Source organism: Montipora capricornis, chromosome 5 (genome assembly GCF_036669925.1).
Source record: "Montipora capricornis isolate CH-2021 chromosome 5, ASM3666992v2, whole genome shotgun sequence".
In the NCBI taxonomy this organism is placed as follows: Eukaryota; Metazoa; Cnidaria; class Anthozoa; order Scleractinia; family Acroporidae; genus Montipora; species Montipora capricornis.
The window spans coordinates 425,753-446,871 of NC_090887.1; the positions used below are offsets into that span (position 1 = coordinate 425,753).

Consider the following 21,119-nt stretch of genomic DNA (forward strand, 5'->3'; position numbering starts at 1 on the left):
AATCACTCTGCACAAGCAAAATAATAATAATAGAAGTGGTTTGACCCAAAGCACCCTAGGCACAGGAAACGCAGGACTAACACGTGAAATGATCTGTAGGCTTCAAGACCAGCAGCCTCCACAGAATTTTCTCTGCCGTCAAAAGCATCCGCAACCTCAGTTAACCTATACTTAGCCAAATCTTCACTCCACACCAGGCCATCCAAAGATCACAACAATATCAAGGATTCAAATGCTATCTGAAGAGGAAACCTGTGACTGAGAAGGTCATTTTGGAGATCAAACAAGAACTACTGCACCAAAACCGCTTAGGAGGGCCAGTCACCGACTTAGGTACAGCTACGGGAACTTTGACTTCTCGCTACATTCCACACAGCAAAAAGTCTATGGCCCCAACCACCTACTTTCTCCAGTCTGGCCCAGTTCAAGTCAGAGATTTTGTTTTTTAGTCACTTCATTCTTGTTGTTTTGCTACGGACTTGCCATCTTCTGGGGTAAAATAGTATACTTTCTGTGTGACCATTCTGGGAACATTGACATCAACTAGCTTCCACACTTATCGAACAACTCAAACATATTAATTTAACACATCTTTTACTTTTACTTTTCCTGTTCCCCTTGCATTACTGTTTTTATTAGATTGCTGTTAATTTCCCACAATTGCTATTACCTCATTGTTTTGCATTAGCATTTTGTATTAATAGTAGTTTCCCTTAGGAGTTAGGTGTAATTTATGGTTGAGTGTGTTGGTTCTCTACGCTGCCCTAAAAGGTTTTTATGAACCCAGAGTACTCAGAGAAAAACCTCTCAGGGCACACTCGCTCAACCATAAATTACAAATTAAACAAAGATTTTAACTTGTGAAGAGTCTTGATAATGAATGCTGTTAAAAACTACCAATAATAGGAAGTAGTTGTTGGAAGTCGTAGCACATCAGAACAAAATATTTCCCTGTGTAGCTTACTGCGATGAGAGATGTGGTATTCTGTAGGAAAACTCACCACCTGACGAGGAAATTCCATGTTAAATTTCACGAAAAAAGCCGCGGTAAATGTGATATCAGTTTTTCAAGTGCCGAAAAACCGAGGAAGCTAGGTTTAACGTTTTTGCAAACGTTGGCCATGTGGCACTTATATTTCAACAGAATTAAAATATTAGAGCATAATGTGAAATGCTATTTTCTACCCATGTAAACCATCTGAGCATTAGCCCTACTAATGGAATTGGGCCCACACAAGGACAGAGAAAAACTCTGACTAGGGTGGGAATTGAACCCACGACCATTGGGTTAGTAATCCTCAAAGCAAAATCATTCTCCTGTTTTTTTGGTCTTTATTTTTCATGCAGATATAATTCTTATTTAAGGTAATGTAGTTGCCCTCTAAGATGGTTATTATTTGGTATTGAACCAGCTTCTATTATCCAAAGTTTTCACTTTGGATAGCAAAATAAAAATCAGGCCTTTCAAGAGCTTTAGCTTCAAGACCTCTAATTTCCTTTTTTCTCCAGAACTCTTCTGCACACGCTCGAGAAGTGCATTCGTATTGGTATGCCTGTGCTTTTGGAAGAAGTCAGAGAGACTGTGGACCCGGCCTTGGAACTTCCATGGAACCAATCTTGTTGAAGAAGGCTTATGTTCAGGTAAAATGGAGATTACACTTTTCATGATTGACATACTTAATTTTTAGGTGTCTAACTGTAGGACAAAAATGATATTATTTTGAAGCTCAAAATAATTTTGTCATCACCATCTTTTGTGAAAGAGAATCTAAAAGAGTCATGTTGAAAGAAAAAAGCGAGAGAATTTGATCAAGAAACACTCAGACCTCTAAACCTAATGCACATGTTTAGTGCGGAAATTCCTACTCACCGGAATACTTGCAATAAAGATTTCTTAGTCTTTGATTGGGGTATGAAACAGATGAAAGAACAAAGAGTTAGTCATTTAGTTGGGGCATTGAAGAAAAAACTTCCCACTCACCATGCACACGTCTCTTTTTTTATTGGATCATTATTGCACGCACCTCTATTGTGTTAATTGGGATTTTGTTCACTGTTTCTGTTTTGTATTACATGTAGTTTGTCTCCATTGTTTGCTGAATCAGCCCAGTGCATCACTGTGATAGCTGTGAACTGACCTAACGTTCTTGCAACAGAAAGTTTTCTGTAATACGAACACTTTCCATGGCACACTTGGGGCACACATATGTCCATACATGTACACATGTATATCTGTTATGCTCTACTGCTATTCTGAAGGTTGATTTTAAATGCTCTCTATGCATGTGGGATCCAATTAAGCTAGTTATCATGTCCAATTGACTTCAATTACTTTGAATGTACTTCCTCTTATTAATGACTTTCTCTTGATTTAAAGTTTTCTTTTTTTTCCTTTTTTTGACCCATGCACTAAGGTTTCACTGATGTTTATCAATTTCTGAGAAATTGTTATGTGATGCAGTTATCATTGTTAAATCACTATATAATTATTGTTTATTATCATTACACATGAGCGTCAGCATCAGCATCATCACCAACACTACCACCATCATCATCATCATCCTCATTTTAAGCTTTGTCATCGTCATCATTATCATTATTGTCATTGTCATAATCATCATCTTCATTTTGATCATTGTCATCATTGACAACATCCTCCCTGTCATCATCATTATCGTCATTGTCATCATCATTATCGCTGTTGTCATCGTCATTATCATCGTCATTATCATCATCTTTATTTTGATTATTGTCATCATCAACAACATCCACATCATCATCATTAATATTTGTCATCGTTATTATCGTCATATTGATTTTATTCATCTTCGTCGTCACCATTGTTGTCAATGTCATCGTCATTATCATCATCTTAATTTTAGTCATCATCAGTATCATCAACATTATCATTATTGTCGTCATTGTCATCATCTTGATCATCCTCTTCATTTTGATTATCAGCATCATTCATATCATCGTTATTATCGTCAGTGTCATTGTCATTATCATCATCTTCATTTTGATCATTGTCATCATCATCAACATCATCCACATCATCATCATTATCATCAGTATAATCATTGTTATCAATTGTTGTCATTGTTATTATTAATTATTATTAATTTATTAATTAATTTCAAATTTTGGCCTGAGAACAATTGTCATGCTGGTACTGATCTGTTGTTTCTTTCATGTTCACAGCACAAGTTCAACAACTCAGATCAAGAGAGCACACTGGACAATTAAAGGATTTTGTTAGGAGAAGAACAGATTCCTTGGGATGCTATCACCTTTATCACTGACTAAGCAAAAAGGTTTGTTCTATAAAATGGCAGTTGCAACTATTGTTGAGAGATCATAAAGGTGTGCAGGGATGGCGCATTGCTGAGAGCACTCGCCTCCCACCAATGTGGCCTGGGTCCGATTCTCACACTCGGCGTCATATGTGGGTTGAGTTTGTTGGTTCTCTACTCTCCACCGAGAGGTTTTCTCTGGGTACTCCGGTTTTCCCCTCTCCTCAAAAACCAACCTTGACTTGATTTGAGTTAATTGTTGATTTTAGTTTCCAGTGTCCCCAATTAGTGCTCTAGCGCTAGAACAACTAGACACTTAGGGCGCGTTCGATTGACCGTATTCCGGAATAGGAATACATGGAATAGAAGTTAGAAATCCTTCGTTTTTGTGGAGATTCATATTAATATTGTGAAACATCTGCTAAAATGCTATTTTAAACATGGCTTTATTGTCCTTGTTGCTGCAAAACGCCACACATGGTATTTTAAATCATCACTCCACGTATTCTTATTCCGGAATAGGGTCAATCGAACGCGCCCTTAATGTAAGTTTGTTCCTTTTTGCTTTAATGCCATCAGAGCAAAAACAGAACAGAGTGGATTTGATATTTTTTACTAAGAAACAATGAGTTCCTTTCTGCACGGAAACTCATCCATGATTCCTTCACATAAGGCATGAAAAGTAACTGTTTCTTTTCAAAATATTATCAGAGATTTTTATCTGTTCCGCCCATTTTTGCTCTGTTATGGAAACACGCCTTTAAGGATGGTGCCTACTAATTGAAAGGTATTTTTGCGAGGGTTACTGAATATGCAGGAGAAGCAGATCTTAACAAGTGTTATAGAAATCTAAAAAGAAAATTGGGGGTTACCATGCATTTTTCCAAGATAATTAATAAACAATATTTGTAGAAAGCTTCAAAATGCAAAGCAATGTATGTCGTTCTTTTCCAAATTGAAGCTTAATTATCTCTGAAAAATGCATGGTTACTCCCTATTTTCTTTTTGGATACCAAGAGCACTTGCTAAGTTCTGCTTTCTCCACATAGTTTTGAACTGCACAAAAATATCCCTGTACTAATTAGCACCACTCATAGTATCTCAAGATGCACGGAACATGTGCCCCAACCCAATAAAGTTTATCATTCCAAGCAGTTTTCTACTACTTGCATTCATTTTGCTTTGGGTGGGGGAAGTTTGTTGTTGGAATTATATTTGGAATTTGGGGAAAAGATAATTGTAGTATTCCCATTGGGAGCCATCATGTACAAACGCCTCTTATTCCCTTGTGATTTAAGTTGGAAATTTCTGTGCATGTATTCTATATATAGGAGAGCTTTATTTCCATAATTTATTTCCATTTTGGTATAAATAGCTTCATTTTATCCTGTTTATTCCTCTCTTTGACTTTAAAGGAAGCTCACTTATTTGACCCTCCCACCTCCCCACAGTGATGGCCAGCGAGTTGCTATGTCTGCCACTCCTTTTGCCTCCAGGCTCACCTCTTCCCATAACTTACATCTGCCTGGGGCATTTGGGATTGAGGGCTCTCAATGATAATTTATTACTGTTCCTGTGAGGGTAGCAACAGATTCTTGACTATTGTAGACGTGTTGTTGGGAAGACGACCTTTTCAGAAGGTCATGGCAACACAAGAATGCAATCAGTCTTGTTTTTCTCTTTGACAGTCAAGTAAGAACGCAATCCATGCAAGGTGCTTGAGTGGAACACGTGACAAATGTTGTGAGGATTGTGGTCTTGCGAGACAGGCAAAAAGAAACTGTGACTGCTTTGCATTATGTAATGAACTCGAGAAACTTGGACAGGCTTCAAGACTGTTTTACAACTTTATTTGGTATTTTTCAGTAATAGTAGATAATGCACTAAGCAAGATGTCACTTGCATGGTTAAGAACTGGAACTCAGGAGTTTTCACATCTTTATTATTTTTTTAGTTTTTCACAGATCACATGTGGTGGATGAGATGATGTTGCTCTGGATAGTAGTACTTGACAACCATTCTTGGAAGACTTCTCTCGTCCAGGATTCTTGAAAATGGTTACAAGTTTTCTAGCTCAGGTGAGGACATAAATGGTATCAATTTTTCCATTTACCAAGCAATAATAGGCTTAAAACTGAAGCCTATGTTCTAAAAAAGCCTCCAAACCGTAGCCCCTTTTTGGAAGTGTGTAATTGTTACTAAGGAGAGTTAATTGTAGACTTGTGAACATTCCATTAACAAGAGAGGGTATTTTAAACGATACATGTCACTTTAATCCATTAGGCCCTTTCAAATTTTCAATTTCTGTCAGTATACTATGGCTTGGTAACAATGATATTGAAGAGGCTCAAAATAGTTTGAAGTCTTTCAGCAAACAGTACTATTTTGAAGGATTGGATGTACGCAACTGTTTCATAAAATGGCAGTGTTTGTGATGGTCACGTTCATTTTCAGACTGATGCTATTGGATGCGTTAATTCCTTGACTACAGTGCTTGGACAAGAAGTGGACAGATTTAATTCTCTCTTAAAAGTCATCAAGGTAGGCAAATACTTAAAATTCATATGTATAGTGCTTCACAGTATTGCCTAGGCAATGCTTTTGTCATTAGTAATCATAAGGGGTAAATAATTCATACACCTCACTTTAAATGATCGTTGTGTTGGGTTTTCAGACCTCTTATGCTTCATTCAACGTTAATTTTTTTTTCAAATTCTCAGCCAGTGTATATGTTGCCGGTAAAATCCATTCCCAGGTTGAATCTGTCTTTGTCTAGGTTAAATTGGTCATCGCCATTTTACTTGGGTTGAATAGGCACTCAGGTGAATTGAAGAACCATTTCTGGAGCCTAAATTAAGCCAAGAGAAAAAATAAGGTCGGGTTAGGATTACTTGTGGTTATTATACATGGATATCAATTGACTTATTGTGGAGAATCAAATAACAAAAAGAACTATAATGATGGGTTGAGCATGTTTGTCTTTGTAGTGTAGTGGTGAAGACACAGGGCTATAGACGTTATTCATAAATGGCGGTCAATTTATAATTCTTTTGTCAAAGTGCAAATTAGCCTACCAAGCCTCGATACCATACAGTGAATTGAAAAGAATTCTTGCTCTAAAATGAGGCTTGGTAGGCTAATTTGCACTTGGACAAAAGAATATTATAAATGTGACCGCCATTTATGAATAAGGTCTATAGATCTTGGAGGGTCTGAGTTTGAGTACCGGTAAGTCATATTACAGTTCTTTGTTCCCTTACTTTGCTGTAATGTTGAGATTGAATGGATAAGTGTATGAATACAGAAACTGATAAGATGATGTGAAACATTAAGAAGGTGTGTTGAGATGCATAAGACAGAGCTTGAGGGGGGAAGGTATCTTTTTGGGGTTTGATAGCTGCTTTAAACTGGGTAAACTTCATCATTTTATGCTGTCGATCAAATCCGGGCTCATGTTGAATCCGTTTTTATTCAGGTTAAATTGGTGATCTCATTTTACTTAGGTTGAATATATATTGTGCACTCTACACAGTTTAAAGCAGCTATCTACCCCCCAAAACTAACACATCTTCTTAGTGTATAGTTTGTATAATCTTACTGGTTTCTGTACTTATACACTTATCCATTCAGCCTCAACAATACAGCATGGTAAGGGAACAAAGAACTGTGCTATGCACATATCGAAGCTCAAACTCAGACTCTCCAGATTTTAGTCCTGTGTCTTCATCACTATGCTAACCCTACACTACAACACAGTTCAATTGATATCCATGTATAATAACCAAAAGCAATCCTAACCTGACCCTAATTTTTCTCTAGGCTCAGTTAAGGCTCCAAAAAAGTTTTTTCAATTCATCTGAGTGTGTATTCAACCTAGGTAAAATGAGGATCACCAATTTACAATGTAACCTAGATATAAACGATTCAACCTGAGAACTGATTTTACTGGCAACATATATTCTAAGTCCATATAAGAAGGACAGATGGAAGTGCAAATACGCTTGCCAACAAAAACAACAAACTACCACAACACTGAGAAATTTCATTCAACAAAATCCAAATCCTCACGTACTACTTAAATCTAGCAGATCCAAAAGAATCCAAGTTAGAAATTTCTGTGCATCTGTTCTATAGGAGAGCTTTATTTCCATAATTTATTACCATTTTGGTATAAATAGCTTCATTTTATCCCGTTTATTCCTCTCTTTGATTTTAAAGGAAGCTCACTTGTTTGACCCTCCCACCTCCCCACAGCGATTTGCCTCCAGGCTCGCCTCTTCCCATATTTACATCTGCCTGGGGCATTTGGGATTGAGGGCTCTCAGTGATAATTTATTACTGTTCCTGTAAGGGTAGCAACAGATTCTTGAATATTGTAGATGTGTTGTTGGGGAGAAGACGTTAATAGTTTTTAGAAGGTCATGGCAACACAAGAATGCAATCAGTCTTGTTTTTCTCTTTGACAGTCAAGTAAGAACGCAATCCATGCAAGGTGCTTGAGTGGAACACGTGACAAATGTTGTGAGGATTGTGGTCTTGCGAGACAGGCAAAAAGAAACTGTGACTGCTTTGCATTATGTAATGAACTCGAGAAACTTGGACAGGCTTCAAGACTGTTTTACAACTTTATTTGGTATTTTTCAGTAATAGCAGATAACGCACTAAGCAAGATGTCACTTGCATGGTTAAGAACTGGAACTCAGGAGTTTTCACATCTTTATTATTTTTTTAGTTTTTCACAGATCACGTGTGGAGGACGAGATGATGTTGCTCTGGATAGTAGTACTTGACAACCATTCTTGGAAGACTTCTCTCGTCCAGGATTCTTGAAAATGGTTACAAGTTTTCTAGCTCAGGTGAGAACACAAATGGTATCAATTTTTCCATTTACCAAGCAATAATAGGCTTAAAAGTGAAGCCTATGTTCTAAGAAGCCTCCAAACCTTAGCCTCTTTTTGGAAGTGTGTAATTGTTACTAAGGAGAGTTAAATACATGTATAGACTTGTGAACATTCCATTAATAAGAGAGGGTATTCTAAACGATACATGTCACTTTAATCCATTAGGCCCTTTCAAATTTTCAATTTCTGTGAGTATACTATAGCTTGGTAACAATGATATTTAGGAGGCTCAAAATAGTTTGAAGTCTTTCAGCAAACAGTACTATTTTGAAGGATTGGATGTACACAACTGTTTCATAAAATGGCAATGTTTGTGATGGTCACGTTCATTTTCAGACTGATGCTATTGGATGCGTTAATTCCTTGACTACAGTACTTGGACAAGAGGTGGACAGATTTAATTCTCTCTTAAAAGTCATCAAGGTAGGCAAATACTTAAAATTCATATGTATAGTGCTTCACAGTATTGTCTAGGCAATGCTTTCGTCATTAGTTATCGTAAGGGGTAAATAATTCATACACCTCACTTTAAATGATCGTTGTGTTGGGTTTTCAGACCTCTTATTCTTCATTCATCGTTAAATTTTGTTTTCAATTCTCAGCCAGTGTATATGTTGCCAGTAAAATCCATTCCCAGTTTGAATCTGTCTTTGCCTAGGATAAATTGGTTATCCCCATTTTACCTAGATTGAATAGGCACTCAGGTGAATTGAAGAACCTTTTTTGGAGCCTAAATTAAGCCAAGAGAAAAATTAAGGTCGGGTTAGGATTACTTGTGGTTATTATACATGGATATCAATTGACTTATTGTGGAGAAGCAAATAACAAAAAGAACTATAATGATGGGTTGAGCATGTTTGTCTTTATAGTGTAGTGGTGAAGACACAGGGCTATAGACCTTATTCATAAATGGCGGTCAATTTATAATTCTTTTGTCAAAGTGCAAATTAGCCTACCAAGTCTTGATACCATACAGTGAATTGAAAAGAATTCTTGCTCTAAAATGAGGCCTGGTAGGCTAATTTGCACGTGGACAAAAGAATTATAAGTGTGACCGCCATTTATGAATAAGGTCTATAGATCTTGGAGGGTCTGAGTTTGAGTACTGGTAAGTCATATTACAGTTCTTTGCTCCCTTACTTTGTTGTAATGTTGAGATTGAATGGATAAGTGTATGAATACAGAAACTGATAAGATGATGTGAAACATTAAGAAGGTGTGTTGAGATGCGTAAGACAGAACTTGAGGGGAGAAGGTATCTTTCTGGGGGTTGATAGCTGCTTTAAACTGGATAAACTGCATCATTTTATGTTGTCGATCAAATCCGGACTCATGTTGATCCGTTTTTACCCAGGTTAAATTGGTGATCCTCATTTTACCTAGGCTGAATAAAAATTATGCACTCTACACAGTTTAAAGCAGCTATCTACCCCCCAAAACTAACACATCTTCTTAATGTATAATTTGTATAATCTTACTGGTTTCTGTACTCATACACTCATCCATTCAGCGTCAACAATACAACACAGTAAGGGAACAAAGAAGTGTGTCATGCACTTATCGAAGCTCAAACTCAGACTCTTCAGGTGTTAGTCCTGCGTCTTCACCACGATAGACCTTATTCCAAAATGGCCTTCACTTAAATATTCTTTTGTTTTTATTCAAATTAGCCCTTGATGCCTCGTTCTTGAGCTGAAAATTGAAAAGAATATTTTGCCTTGAACCAGGCATCAAGGTCTAATTTCAATAAAAACAAAAGATTATCTAAATGGTGGCCATTTTGGAATAAGGTGTATACTAACCCTACACTACAACACAGTTCTTTTCATTGTTTACTTTTCTATAATAAGTCAATTGATATCCATGTGTAATAACTAAAAGCAATCCTAACCTGACCCTAATTTTTCTCTTGGCTTAATTTAGGCTCCACAAAAGTTTTCAATTCATCTGAGTGCACATTCAACTTAGGTAAAATGAGGATCACCAATTTAACCTAGATAAAAACGATTCAACCTGAGAACTGATTTTACGGGCAACATATATTCTAAGTTCATATAAGAAGGACTGATGGAAGTGCAAACACACTTGCCAACAAAAACAACAAACTACCACAAAATTGAGACATTTTATTGAACAAAATTCAAATCTTCACATACTACTTGAATCTAGCAGATCCAAAAGAATCCAAGTTAGAAATTTCTGTGCATCTATTCTATAGGAGAGCTTTATTTTCATAATTTATTACCATTTTGGTATAAATAGGTTCATTTTATCCTGTTTATTCCTCTCTTTGACTTTAAAGGAAGCTCACTTATTTGACCCTAACCCTAACCCTCCCACCTCCCCACAGTGATGACCAGTGCTCAAGTTGCTATGTCTGCCACTCCTTTTGCCTCCAGGCTCGCCTCTTCCCATAACTTACATCTGCCGAGGGCATTTGGGATTGAGGGCTGTCAGTGATAATTTATTACTGTTCCTGTGAGGGCAGCAACAGATTCTTGATTATTGTAGATGTGTTGTTGGGAAGAAGACCTTTTCAGAAGGTCATGGCAACACAAGAATGCAATCAGTCTTGTTTTTCTCTTTGACAGTCAAGTAAGAACGCAATCCATGCAAGGTGCTTGAGTGGAGCTCGTGAAAAATGTCGTGAGGATTGTGGCCTTGCGAGACAGGCAAAAAGAAACTGTGACTGCTTGCATTATGTAATGAACTCGAGAAACTTGGACAGGCTTCAAGACTGTTTTACAACTTTATTTGGTATTTTTCAGTAATAGCAGATAACGCACTAAGCAAGATGTCACTTGCATGGACTTAAGAACTGGAACTCAGGAGTTTTCACATCTTTATTATGTTTTTTCACATATCATATGTGGAGGATGAGTTGATGTAGCTCTGGATAGTAGTACTTGACAACCATTCTTGGAAGACTTCTCTCGTCCAGGATTCTTGAAAATGGTTGCAAGTTTTCTAGCTCAGGTGAGAACATAAACGGTATCAATTTTTCCATTTACCAAGCAATAATAGGCTCAAAACTGAAGCCTATGTTCTAAAAAAGCCTCCAAACCTTAGCCCCTTTGTTAGTGGAAGCCATCACACGTACATTGCATAACTAGCTCAATCGGCTTTAATCTTTGTTGAAGACTTTGTCTGTAACCACACAGAGCTATGTCAGCATGCCTGAACATGCCCTGTAGTTTCAACCAATCAAGAGCGATCATGTAAAGATAAATTTGGCTTCAGAAAAAAACTCCCTTCATTTCGTCACAAGCCTTTGAAAAGTGTGGAGTAAAGGGAAGCAGTTTATTAGTACCATGGCTTTTATCAGTGATAATTATTTGCAAGAAACGGGCGTTTTTTTACAAGCAAGCAGTGTGGTGATTCCTCTTAACCATAACATGCTTTGAAGAAGCACATGAAAAAACATTCTCAAGACAACACTCACCAATGGCAGTATTGTTCCCGCAAGTTTTATCGCCCCAATATATGTTCGGAACACCAAAAGTTGTGCACATTTGAGAAGGAACATAATTATCGTAATAGCATCAAGCGAAAATAACCAGAAGTAGAAGGTAACAGACCAGTTGAAGAAACAGCAAGACATGATGACGGGGTTCTTCCTGAAGCGACTAATGGAAAACGGGTGGAGGATACGAAGTGCTCAGATAATCCTTGTGCTTTGACATCTGCAATGGAAAACTCCTGAAAACCTTGAAATTCAAATCCCAAGTTCAAGAGAAACAACCTCAGGGTGTTATTAAACTGAAAGAAAAAAATTGCTGCTTTACTGTCTGAGGAAAGAAGTAAAAACAAGAAGGGACTCGAGTGGTTCATCATCATTCAAGTCAAGTTAATCAAACTGAAAGCAGATGGTTCTGTTAAGATTTCAGAACCTCATTTTTGGAGTTTTTGCATGACAACTGTGAACGACCATGAAATTGAAGACCAACTCGGTGAAGTGAACACGAAAATTTTAAATGCTTTCTCAACGTATCAAAAAAGAAGGAAGTGGTTGGGTCCTACAGTATTTGAAATCCTGCACCTTAATTTACACGCAGCTCAGTACAAACCATCAAAAGGTTCCAGCTATCTGCCTTTCCCAAATAGTTAGAGGACAAGAAGACCATTGTTTATGTTCAAAGCAAGGATAACAAGTGTTTCATGTGGAGCGTCTTGGTGGCCACACACCCAATTCTCTGCAAATCCAACTCTGAACGAATTCGCACTGAGCTCTATGTTAGCCAAGTCAACTTGGATGGTATTTAGTGTCCGGTACCTATCAGTAAAATCCCACAGTTTGAGAAGCAGGACAACATTGCGATCAATGTGGTGTACCTCACCAAAGAACACTAGTTTCTCGTACATGTGAACTTGCTCCTGTTTTCAAAAGAGAGAAACGCTATTACTGTTTGATCAAAAATCTCAACTGACTGCTTTCCAGCCAAACGAAGTATGAAGGGAAGAGTATTACTATCCTTATTGTCTTGATCATTTTGGACGGGAACAGCTACTTGAAGACCACAAACCGCTCTGTAGTAAGCATGGACCTCAGAGAATAGAGCTGCCAAATGAGGACAACATGTTTCTCCAGTTAAAAGATTTCCAGAAACAGTTTTGAGTCCCCTTTGTTATTTACGCTGCTTTTGAGAGCCTGCCTCACCCGATGGGTGCTCTGTGAGTCTCATCTTTCATTTTGCCCAGCACCTTTTTGTTTCTAGCACTGTACAGAAAAAGCTCCCTCAGCTATTCTGATGTGTCAAAGTAGTCCAGGTCTTGTTGGAAATTGCGGTACAGAGTGGATGTCTTGACATCATAGCATAAACTGTCAGTGTCTGTAAACAGCAATTTGGAGTTTGAGGCATACTTTGAGACCATGGCAGTTGTAGTGAAAATCTTACATGAGTACTTTTCAAGAGGTCTAGAATAATGGAGCCAATGAATATAGGGTGGTTCAGGTAAAATTTCGTCTTCATACTGACAGTGGCCGGGTCTTGAGAGAAGATGCAGGACAAATCAAAGGAAGGTGAGGTGATCACTTTAGTCAGTTTGTTTTCGTTAGTCACCAGCTTAACATTCACCCACTTCCACAAGTTCCATACCACAATGTTCATAACTTTAAAGAAATCTTTTTCAAAGTCACTTGATGCTTGTTTTCTGTTTTCCGTATTTAAATCAGTGAACTCCTTAACCACATACTCTGTACAAAACCATGTGCCCGATGGATCATTGTTAGCTTCATGCCAAGGTCTAAGTCATGCTTCAGGTTGCAGTAACGAAGAATTTAGTGTGTTTTGTCACAGAGATTAGGGACCAGTTTAGGTATGGGTGCACCACCCAGGTTCAAGTCTTGTATGTTAGGGACAGTCTGACAGCAGGGAGACAGCATATTTGGGGTTGCTTTCATCTTCTCTGGCGCTAAAAGGACAATCCGAGTGCAGTTCGTGGAGTTCTGTTGGGTATTCTAGATCTACATCAAGAATCTACACATTTCCACCATTATCAGGTATGGCCATCACATTCAGCTCCTCAATTTTATGCTCTATCGACCAGAAAAAGTTGTGCCTTGGGAGAGGCTGAATCATTGCCAATCCATACAAATTGTTGGCGGCCAAGTAGAATGATATAGTTTTTATCCTTGTTTTTGTAGAGTTCTAACCAGATACTGCTTATGGGTTGATTGCTGATCATGGAAATACCGCCGCCACAAAGAAATAAGAAATAAGTACATGTCCAGGTTGGTTGGCAATTCTAATTCCACGTCCGTCATCTTAAGGCAGGCAGAACAAGCCAGACCAGGAAATGCGTAGTAATGAGCAGGGTCTAATCCATAGTAATTCAAGCAAATGCTTTGAAAGTTTTCAAAGACATCAGCCAGCAATGAAAAGTTGGAGAGAAGGTAGAGATTGTGGTACTCTCCAAGGGTTTGAGGTTGGAACATCGTGAACACTGTGCTTGCTGGTTATCTCCATCGCTGCTGTGCTCTTCGGTAAGTATGCTGAAGAAGGCTTCTTTGGTGGGAGTTGTCGCTCTTAAAACTTGCTCATATTGTCCACATAATTGTATGGATGCCACCTTTTCTTTCCTCAATGTAGCATTTGAGTGCATGAAATTTACCATGTCCCACCCACCAGTGCCAGATTTGAAACAAGCTTTTCTAAAGATGCATTCATGAACTGCAGTGAATCCAGAAAATCTAAGTGGCCAATCCATATTGTTTGGAATGCAATTGATGGTCTTGTTCTTCAACTTTCCTGCACCTTCCACAATGAGATTATGAAGAATGACCAGAATTCGACCTGCGAATTGAAAATACAAATTGCAAGCATTATGGGCTGCCCCTCTGAATTTACCAGTAAGATGGCAGTGATCTTGAACCCGATGAGAACCAAGTTCCTCTCTACAAATGTGACAGTAAATGGCTTGTTGAAACTATTGCTCTTTGGAAGGGGTTAATTGCATTGAAACAATCTCTTTCACGATAGTATGAATTCTTTCCTCTTCTTCCTGTAAGCTTTCAGGAAATTATCCACTTCATGTTCTCCAGGATAGAGTGCAGGAGGCTTACAGAATTCTGGTTTTTGGGGAGAGACTCTCTTGAAACCAAAACTGCAGGATTGATGTTTCTGAAATTTCTCCGTTGAGGACTTGCTAGGATCTGGTGAGGCGGACTGAATCTTGGTGTTCAGGCTCTCAAAAGCAGCGTAAATGACAAATCTGGAAATCTTTTAACTGGAGATACATGCTGTCCTCATTTGGTAGTTCTATTCTGAGGTCAATGCTTACTAGAGAGAGGTTTCTGGTCTTCAAGTAGCTGTTCCCAAACCAAACCGATAAAGATAATAAGTACGGTAATACTTCGTTTGGCTGGAAAGCAGTCGGTTGAGATTTTTGATCAAACAGTAATAGCGTTTCTCCATTTTGAAAACAGGAGCAAGTTCACATGTACGAGAAACTTGTGTTCTTTGGTGAGGTACACCACATTGATTGCAATGTTGTCCTGCTTCTCAAACTGTGGGATTTTAGTGATAGGTACCGGACACTAAGTACCATCCAAGTTGACTTGGCTAACATAGAGCTCAGTGTGAATTCGCTCAGCGTTGGATTTGCAGAGAATTGGATGTGTGGCCACCAAGACGCACCACATGAAACACTTGTTATCCTTGCTTTGAACATAAACAATGGTCTTCTTGTCCTCTAAATATTTGGGAAAGGCAGATAGCTGGAACCTTTTGATGGTTTGTACTGAGCTGCGTGCAAATTAAGGTGCAGGATTTCAGATACTGTAGGACCCAACCACTTCCTTCTTTTTTTATACGTTGAGGAAGCATTTAAAATTTTCGTGTTCACTTCACCGAGTTGGTCTTCAATTTTATGGTCGTTCACAGTTGTCATGCAAAAGCTCCAAAAATGAGGTTGCCTTTGCTCCATACTTTTTCAAAGGCTCTTGTCAAAATGAAGGTAGTTTCTTTCTAAAGCCAAATTTAACTTTATGATTGCTCTTGATAAGTTGAAACTAGATGTTTGTGACGTCTAATAGGCATGTTCAGGCGTGTTGACATAGCTCTCTGTGTTGTTACTGCCAATTTTTTGACAAAGGTTACATACAGCCCATTGGCTTACATTTTGTCTTAAGTTTAAGTACTCTTCTCTCCCACCCTTAAAGTTTTGACACATCTTTTTTTCTTTGATTTCATGCCAATAAAGTTGTCTTGTGGTTAAAAATTAGTCCTCCAACCAAGTGTTGGTTAAGGTCCAACTTTCAGTTCATTAAATATTCAGCTTTTTCCCGGAAATAATAGTGCTCAGTGTTGTGATTTAATTTCTCTACAGCAATGTCTGGAAAAATAATTTTTAAACCCATTTGGACAAAAGGGTGGTAAATTTGTTTGAAGGAGAAGAAATGATGAGAACTGGTGAATATTGTTGCAGTATGCAATTGACAGACATATGAATGAGCTTTGCATGAAAAGCATGCCTATTCATTGATTTCTGATATGGAAGGGAATTTGCATGAGAGCTGATGAATATGCATGTAAACTGATGAATTAATGAATAGGCATGAAATGGACAGGTATTGATGAATGTGTATTACAAGTGGACAGTTTATATATATATATATATATATATATAAGTTTATTTAGTTGAGTTAATTTTAAAATGTGCCTTTGTATTTTTAGGTCATTCTACAAACTACCTTGTTGCTGTTTATCTACCAATTATCATTGATAGTTGAAGGAAAGCTTGTTGAGAGTGCATTTCTCTGTTTTATTGTTAATATTTAAGGTGCAATTATTTGAAAATAAAAGCATTTTTCTACAGACAATACTGTATGAATACTTCCGACAGTGTGAAGTTTAACATGAAAATGAATAAAGTTGTGAATGTTTAGAAGTGGGACAAACTTGTATGATTGTGTTTATGCAAAAATGTGTACATGAAAAACAGTGAATTTATAAATATGCATGATGAATATGCATGAAATGGACTGGAATTAATAAATATGCATGAAATGGATAAATAGGCATGGGAATTGATTAATATCCATGAAATGAGCTGGAATTAATAAATATGCATGAAATTGATTAATATGCATGAAATGGGCTGGCATTTATAAATATGCATGAAGTGGATTGGAATTTATAAATATGCATGAAATTGATAAACATGCACAGTGTTCTGGAATCGATGTTTACCTATAAAAGACGAATGGGCACGCATAAATGCATAAATAAGAAGAGAACACTAAGGTAACGCATAACGAATGCGTTATTGGTTGGGCGGGGTTAAATTATGTGAATGAATAATAAGAAATGTGACGATGAATGGTTTGGATTATGGCCATATAGCAGCTGTTGTAACATCTAATTTTACTGGCTTCCTATCCGCACCTAAGAAAAAACAAAAGTAAAAACATTACTTTCGTTTTCTATATGATAAGAATCTATCATACATAATACCTAGTAATAGCCAATGTACATAAATCGGTTTCACTGTACTTGCAAGTTCGTTGCTAAGTTGTCTGGTTGTATATTTTTCGGTTTTAGTTCACTCTGGACCAATTTAAAAGAGTAATCAATGGATTTCGAGATTATGGAAAAGTAAATGGTGTTATGTTAAAAAAGAAAGCTGTTGTACAAGGAGGGAATTGTCAGGGAAGGGGAGGTGTACAAGGTATACAATAAAGATACTTCTGGACTAACAAAAGGTAACATGCCATATTGATGGTGAAGAGTAGCATGGGGTGGGGTGGGGACGGTCACACAACTGTATTAGCAGAATGGTTGGGGAAAGGAGAGATTTAGCTGTGTATGTCTAAATGTTTTTAAAATTTAACGGTTGTTAAATTTCTCATGAATTTTTTCTTACTGACTTCAAAATTGTATTTTATGAAAAACGTTTAATAGTACACACGTTTACCTTTAATTTTAAGCTTTATCATTTTAAAATATGTAACCTATAATATTAAAAAATACTGCTTTAAAAGAAAGGTAAAGGAAAATTTAATGTTTTGAATTGAATTGGAAGAAACATGTTTAATTTGCTATGTATACAGCCGTTGTCAACAGGTGTCGTAATTAACGAAAACAAAAAGGCATACACGATTTAGGGATGTAAACGTTAACAGAATTAGCGATGATAGGAAGTTGTACTTACAGTCTGAACCTTCGCAAAGGTGCAAAGAATTGGTTTAGGGAATGATAAGAGTGACTAATTAACAATTATTCCTCGAGCCCGAATGGGCTCTGAGTCAATAGCCCATGAGGCCGAAGGCCGAATGGGCTATTGATTCAGAGGCCATGAGGGCGAGAGGAATAATGGTTTTAGTAAAATCCAACTAGTTGGTCAAAAATATCGAGACAAAACATCTTTCGCTTGTTAAAGCTAGACTTTAATTGTTGTTTTGGTTTTCAAAGCCGGCGCTTTTCGCTACTAGTGGGCTATTACAAATAGCCTACTAGTAGCTCAACCAATCAGAACGCAGCATTGATAATAGACAACTAGTTGGATTTTACTAAATGGAAATACTTTTTACATAATGAATGATAAAAATGCATTTACGTTTTGAGTAATGCTGACAACTTGGATGACATCAGCTTGATCTGTAATGATCGTCATTTGCAAATTACAACGAACCTAATGAGAAACAAAAGAAGATGCAATTGTATTTACGGCCGCTTTGAGGAGTGTTATTTGGAATTGCAACTCGGTTACTTTTTGCTGTGAATTAGTCAAAGCTACGGCCACACAGCAAGTGAAAAAATTGGGTTTGATGATGCTTGCATGGGAAATAATATTTTGTTAGTAATTAAGACAGTGAAAAACCGTACTTACGTTCTGGGCGTTAAAGTTTACAATACTATTCTTTACTTGCTTCCATTGGTGTCTCAAAAATGCTTTAGCGTACTACGGGAAAGATAAGATAATGTTTCATGATTATTAACTGAATTATCCAATGGAGTTGAAAGCAAATGAATAAGGTAACTTGAAATTTACCTACAGTGTGAGAGTTATTTTCGTTGGACGTCTGTTTCGAATTAAGTTGTGTTTTATGAGCATAGGTAGATATAAAAGTTCAGAAGAACGTGTTATATGCTATGAAGAAAGCCATATTAGGAAGACTGTACGCAAGGGCCTGTATCATGGTAAAAAAAAAGACCCTCTTGAATAAGGATAAAGGCAAAAACAAAACAAAGTTCCGAAATAATTGTATAGTATGCTAGATGAACATTAGTATTTTATCTGCTTAGGGGCTGAAAATACTTACTGTCTTTCAAGTTGTGTACTGCGGTACTTACCATTTACACGGGAAAACCGGAAATTCCAGTTGGAAGATCAAATGCTTCGCGCCATTCCGTTTGGGAAGCTTCAGAAAATTTGGGCTTTGATTTGTGGTGATGCTATTTTTCTGCTCTTTTTAAGTCTCTCTTGCTGACGTGGATAGACTTTTTTGCGATTCCCTCTCCCGCAATGTCGCATTTAAGTGTTTAATGTTTATGCCTGAAATTTCCAACCGGATGGTTTTTGTAAATGGTAAGCACCCCAGGTCTCAGAAATGCTGTCATTCTTCTAATGGGACTGAGGAGTTGTTATCTGAAAATAAAGACTGTTTCATTGGCAAAAGAGGCCATTAATTTGTGAACTTATTTGGAGTATTAATCTAAGAGAGTAGGACATCTTGGGAGCATTAAACTACTACTTGCTGTATTGAACTTTATTATCAGTTTCGTTCTCGTCCAATACTTATTCTTGTAAGTATCTACCTCTTAGAAAAGGTAAAATAATTTCAATTTTCTTCTTTTTCTTGGTGCGATTTTGACCGGATAAGAAACGTTTTGGGCTTTTTGCTCTACGGGCTGTACTTGATGAAAAAAAAATTCTTTAATAGTTACCAAGATATTGTTGATTTAGAACTTAAAGTTATGTTGGCTATCGTTTAAGTCTTGCTTCACACTGTTATTTGTTTATTGGATGTGTTTGTGTTAATGTTAGAGTTCGTGTCATTTTTGAAGCACCACAAGTTACATTACGACGGAAAGTGTGTAGAGAGAATGGAAGAGAAAGTGATCGAATGAAGATACGATGAAATAGCAATTGCGAAAACTGAAAAAGGGTACAGTGCTACCTGGGTTGGAGAAAGGTTGGGAGGGGGGAGGGGGGGGGTGGTGAGGGTGAATGGTTAACTAAGGAGGAGAGGTGAGGGCCTTCTTAAAATTGCATGTCCTTATGATGCTTTTCCCTCGACGGAAAAATGTGAAGGGAGAATGGAAGGGAAAGTGATCAAAAGATCAATGTAATGTAAATTATGTAATGGCCTCATGTACGTAAAAAGGAAACGGGCCTACCCGGGTTGGAGGGGAGGGTGCGAGTGGTCAATCGAGGAGATGGTCGCCTTTTAAAATTATATGTCCTTATGATGCCATGGTGGTTTTCAAATGACCTCATATTCGTAAAAAGGATACTTAGCTACTGGGATTGGATTGTGAATGGTCAACTGAGGAGGAGAGGTGAGGAGCCCATTAAAATTACATGTCCTTATGATGCTATGGTGCTTTTCAAATGACCTCATGTACGTCTATTTGTCCAAAGAAATGTAAAGAAAGTCGATAAGCTGCCTGTTGCGCAGTGAAGAAATATTTTTAAAATTAAGTGCTTGTCCTATAGGTGATTTTGAGCGCATTTTATTTTGCCTGTTAATTTTCAAGCTTTGTGTGCCTGATATCGTTGTTGGGTTAGGGTAGGGTGGGAGGATTGGCAGGGGGTGGGGTAGGACTGAACAGTTGGGAGACTGAGGGAGGGAGGGGGGGGGGGAAATGGAGCAATGGTGGGTTGAAGTTAACGCGAAGAATTCTTTTAGCGTTAGTATTAGCTGTTGTTGTCAACGTGTGTCGTCTATGAACGAAAAAAAGGCAAACATGATGTCGGGAGAATGAGGTTAACAAAAAAAAAGGACCAAAACATTGACAGTGCTACGTACCAACACCACGAATGTTGTCAGTTGGTCTAAGATCTTCATTTCCCATTTGTTGTTATCTGCTTGCATGTTAAAGCTGAAAAAAAGGAAATGTGCTTATAATTTCTTCTATCAAGAAATGTTCATGCGAGGAGAAACTTGCAAATGTACTTACGATTTGACATTGCGATGTCCGACTTCAAGAAGACCGCCACAAAAGATCTGCTCAAAAATGGGTCAGAGGGGTGTTAAATAAATAAGCGAATATTTCATTTAATGAAAAAAGTGAAAAGATTGTGCTTACGTTGTGAGGGTTTTTAAATAAGCGTCTCTATTGACGATTACTTGCTGGCTGGTATGTTGAAAACGAACCTGAGTCGTCTGCAAGAAAAACAAGAATATAAATATAAATTGCATTAAAGAGGAACAAGTCGAAAAGTAAGAAATAAAGTAATTGAAAAGTCACTTACTGTTGGC

The 21,119-nt window shown here is 37.5% G+C and overlaps 1 long non-coding RNA gene across 2 annotated transcripts in view; it reads left to right on the forward strand.

Annotated features, from left to right (window-relative positions):
* The window catches only part of LOC138048970 (uncharacterized), a 30,339-nt gene extending 13,757 nt beyond the window's left edge, over window positions 1-16,582 (forward strand). Inside the window, exons 4-11 of one of the 2 annotated variants that reach the window (XR_011132272.1) lie at window positions 1,510-1,641; window positions 3,202-3,314; window positions 5,248-5,371; window positions 5,748-5,834; window positions 8,036-8,149; window positions 8,531-8,617; window positions 10,963-11,170; window positions 16,369-16,514. This is a non-coding gene — a long non-coding RNA (uncharacterized lncRNA). Of the gene's footprint in view, window positions 1-1,509; window positions 1,642-3,201; window positions 3,315-5,247; window positions 5,372-5,747; window positions 5,835-8,025; window positions 8,150-8,530; window positions 8,618-10,962; window positions 11,171-16,368 lie in introns of both variants that reach the window. The other variant, XR_011132271.1, reaches the window with a different exon arrangement.
* The last annotated feature ends 4,537 nt before the right edge of the window (window positions 16,583-21,119 follow it).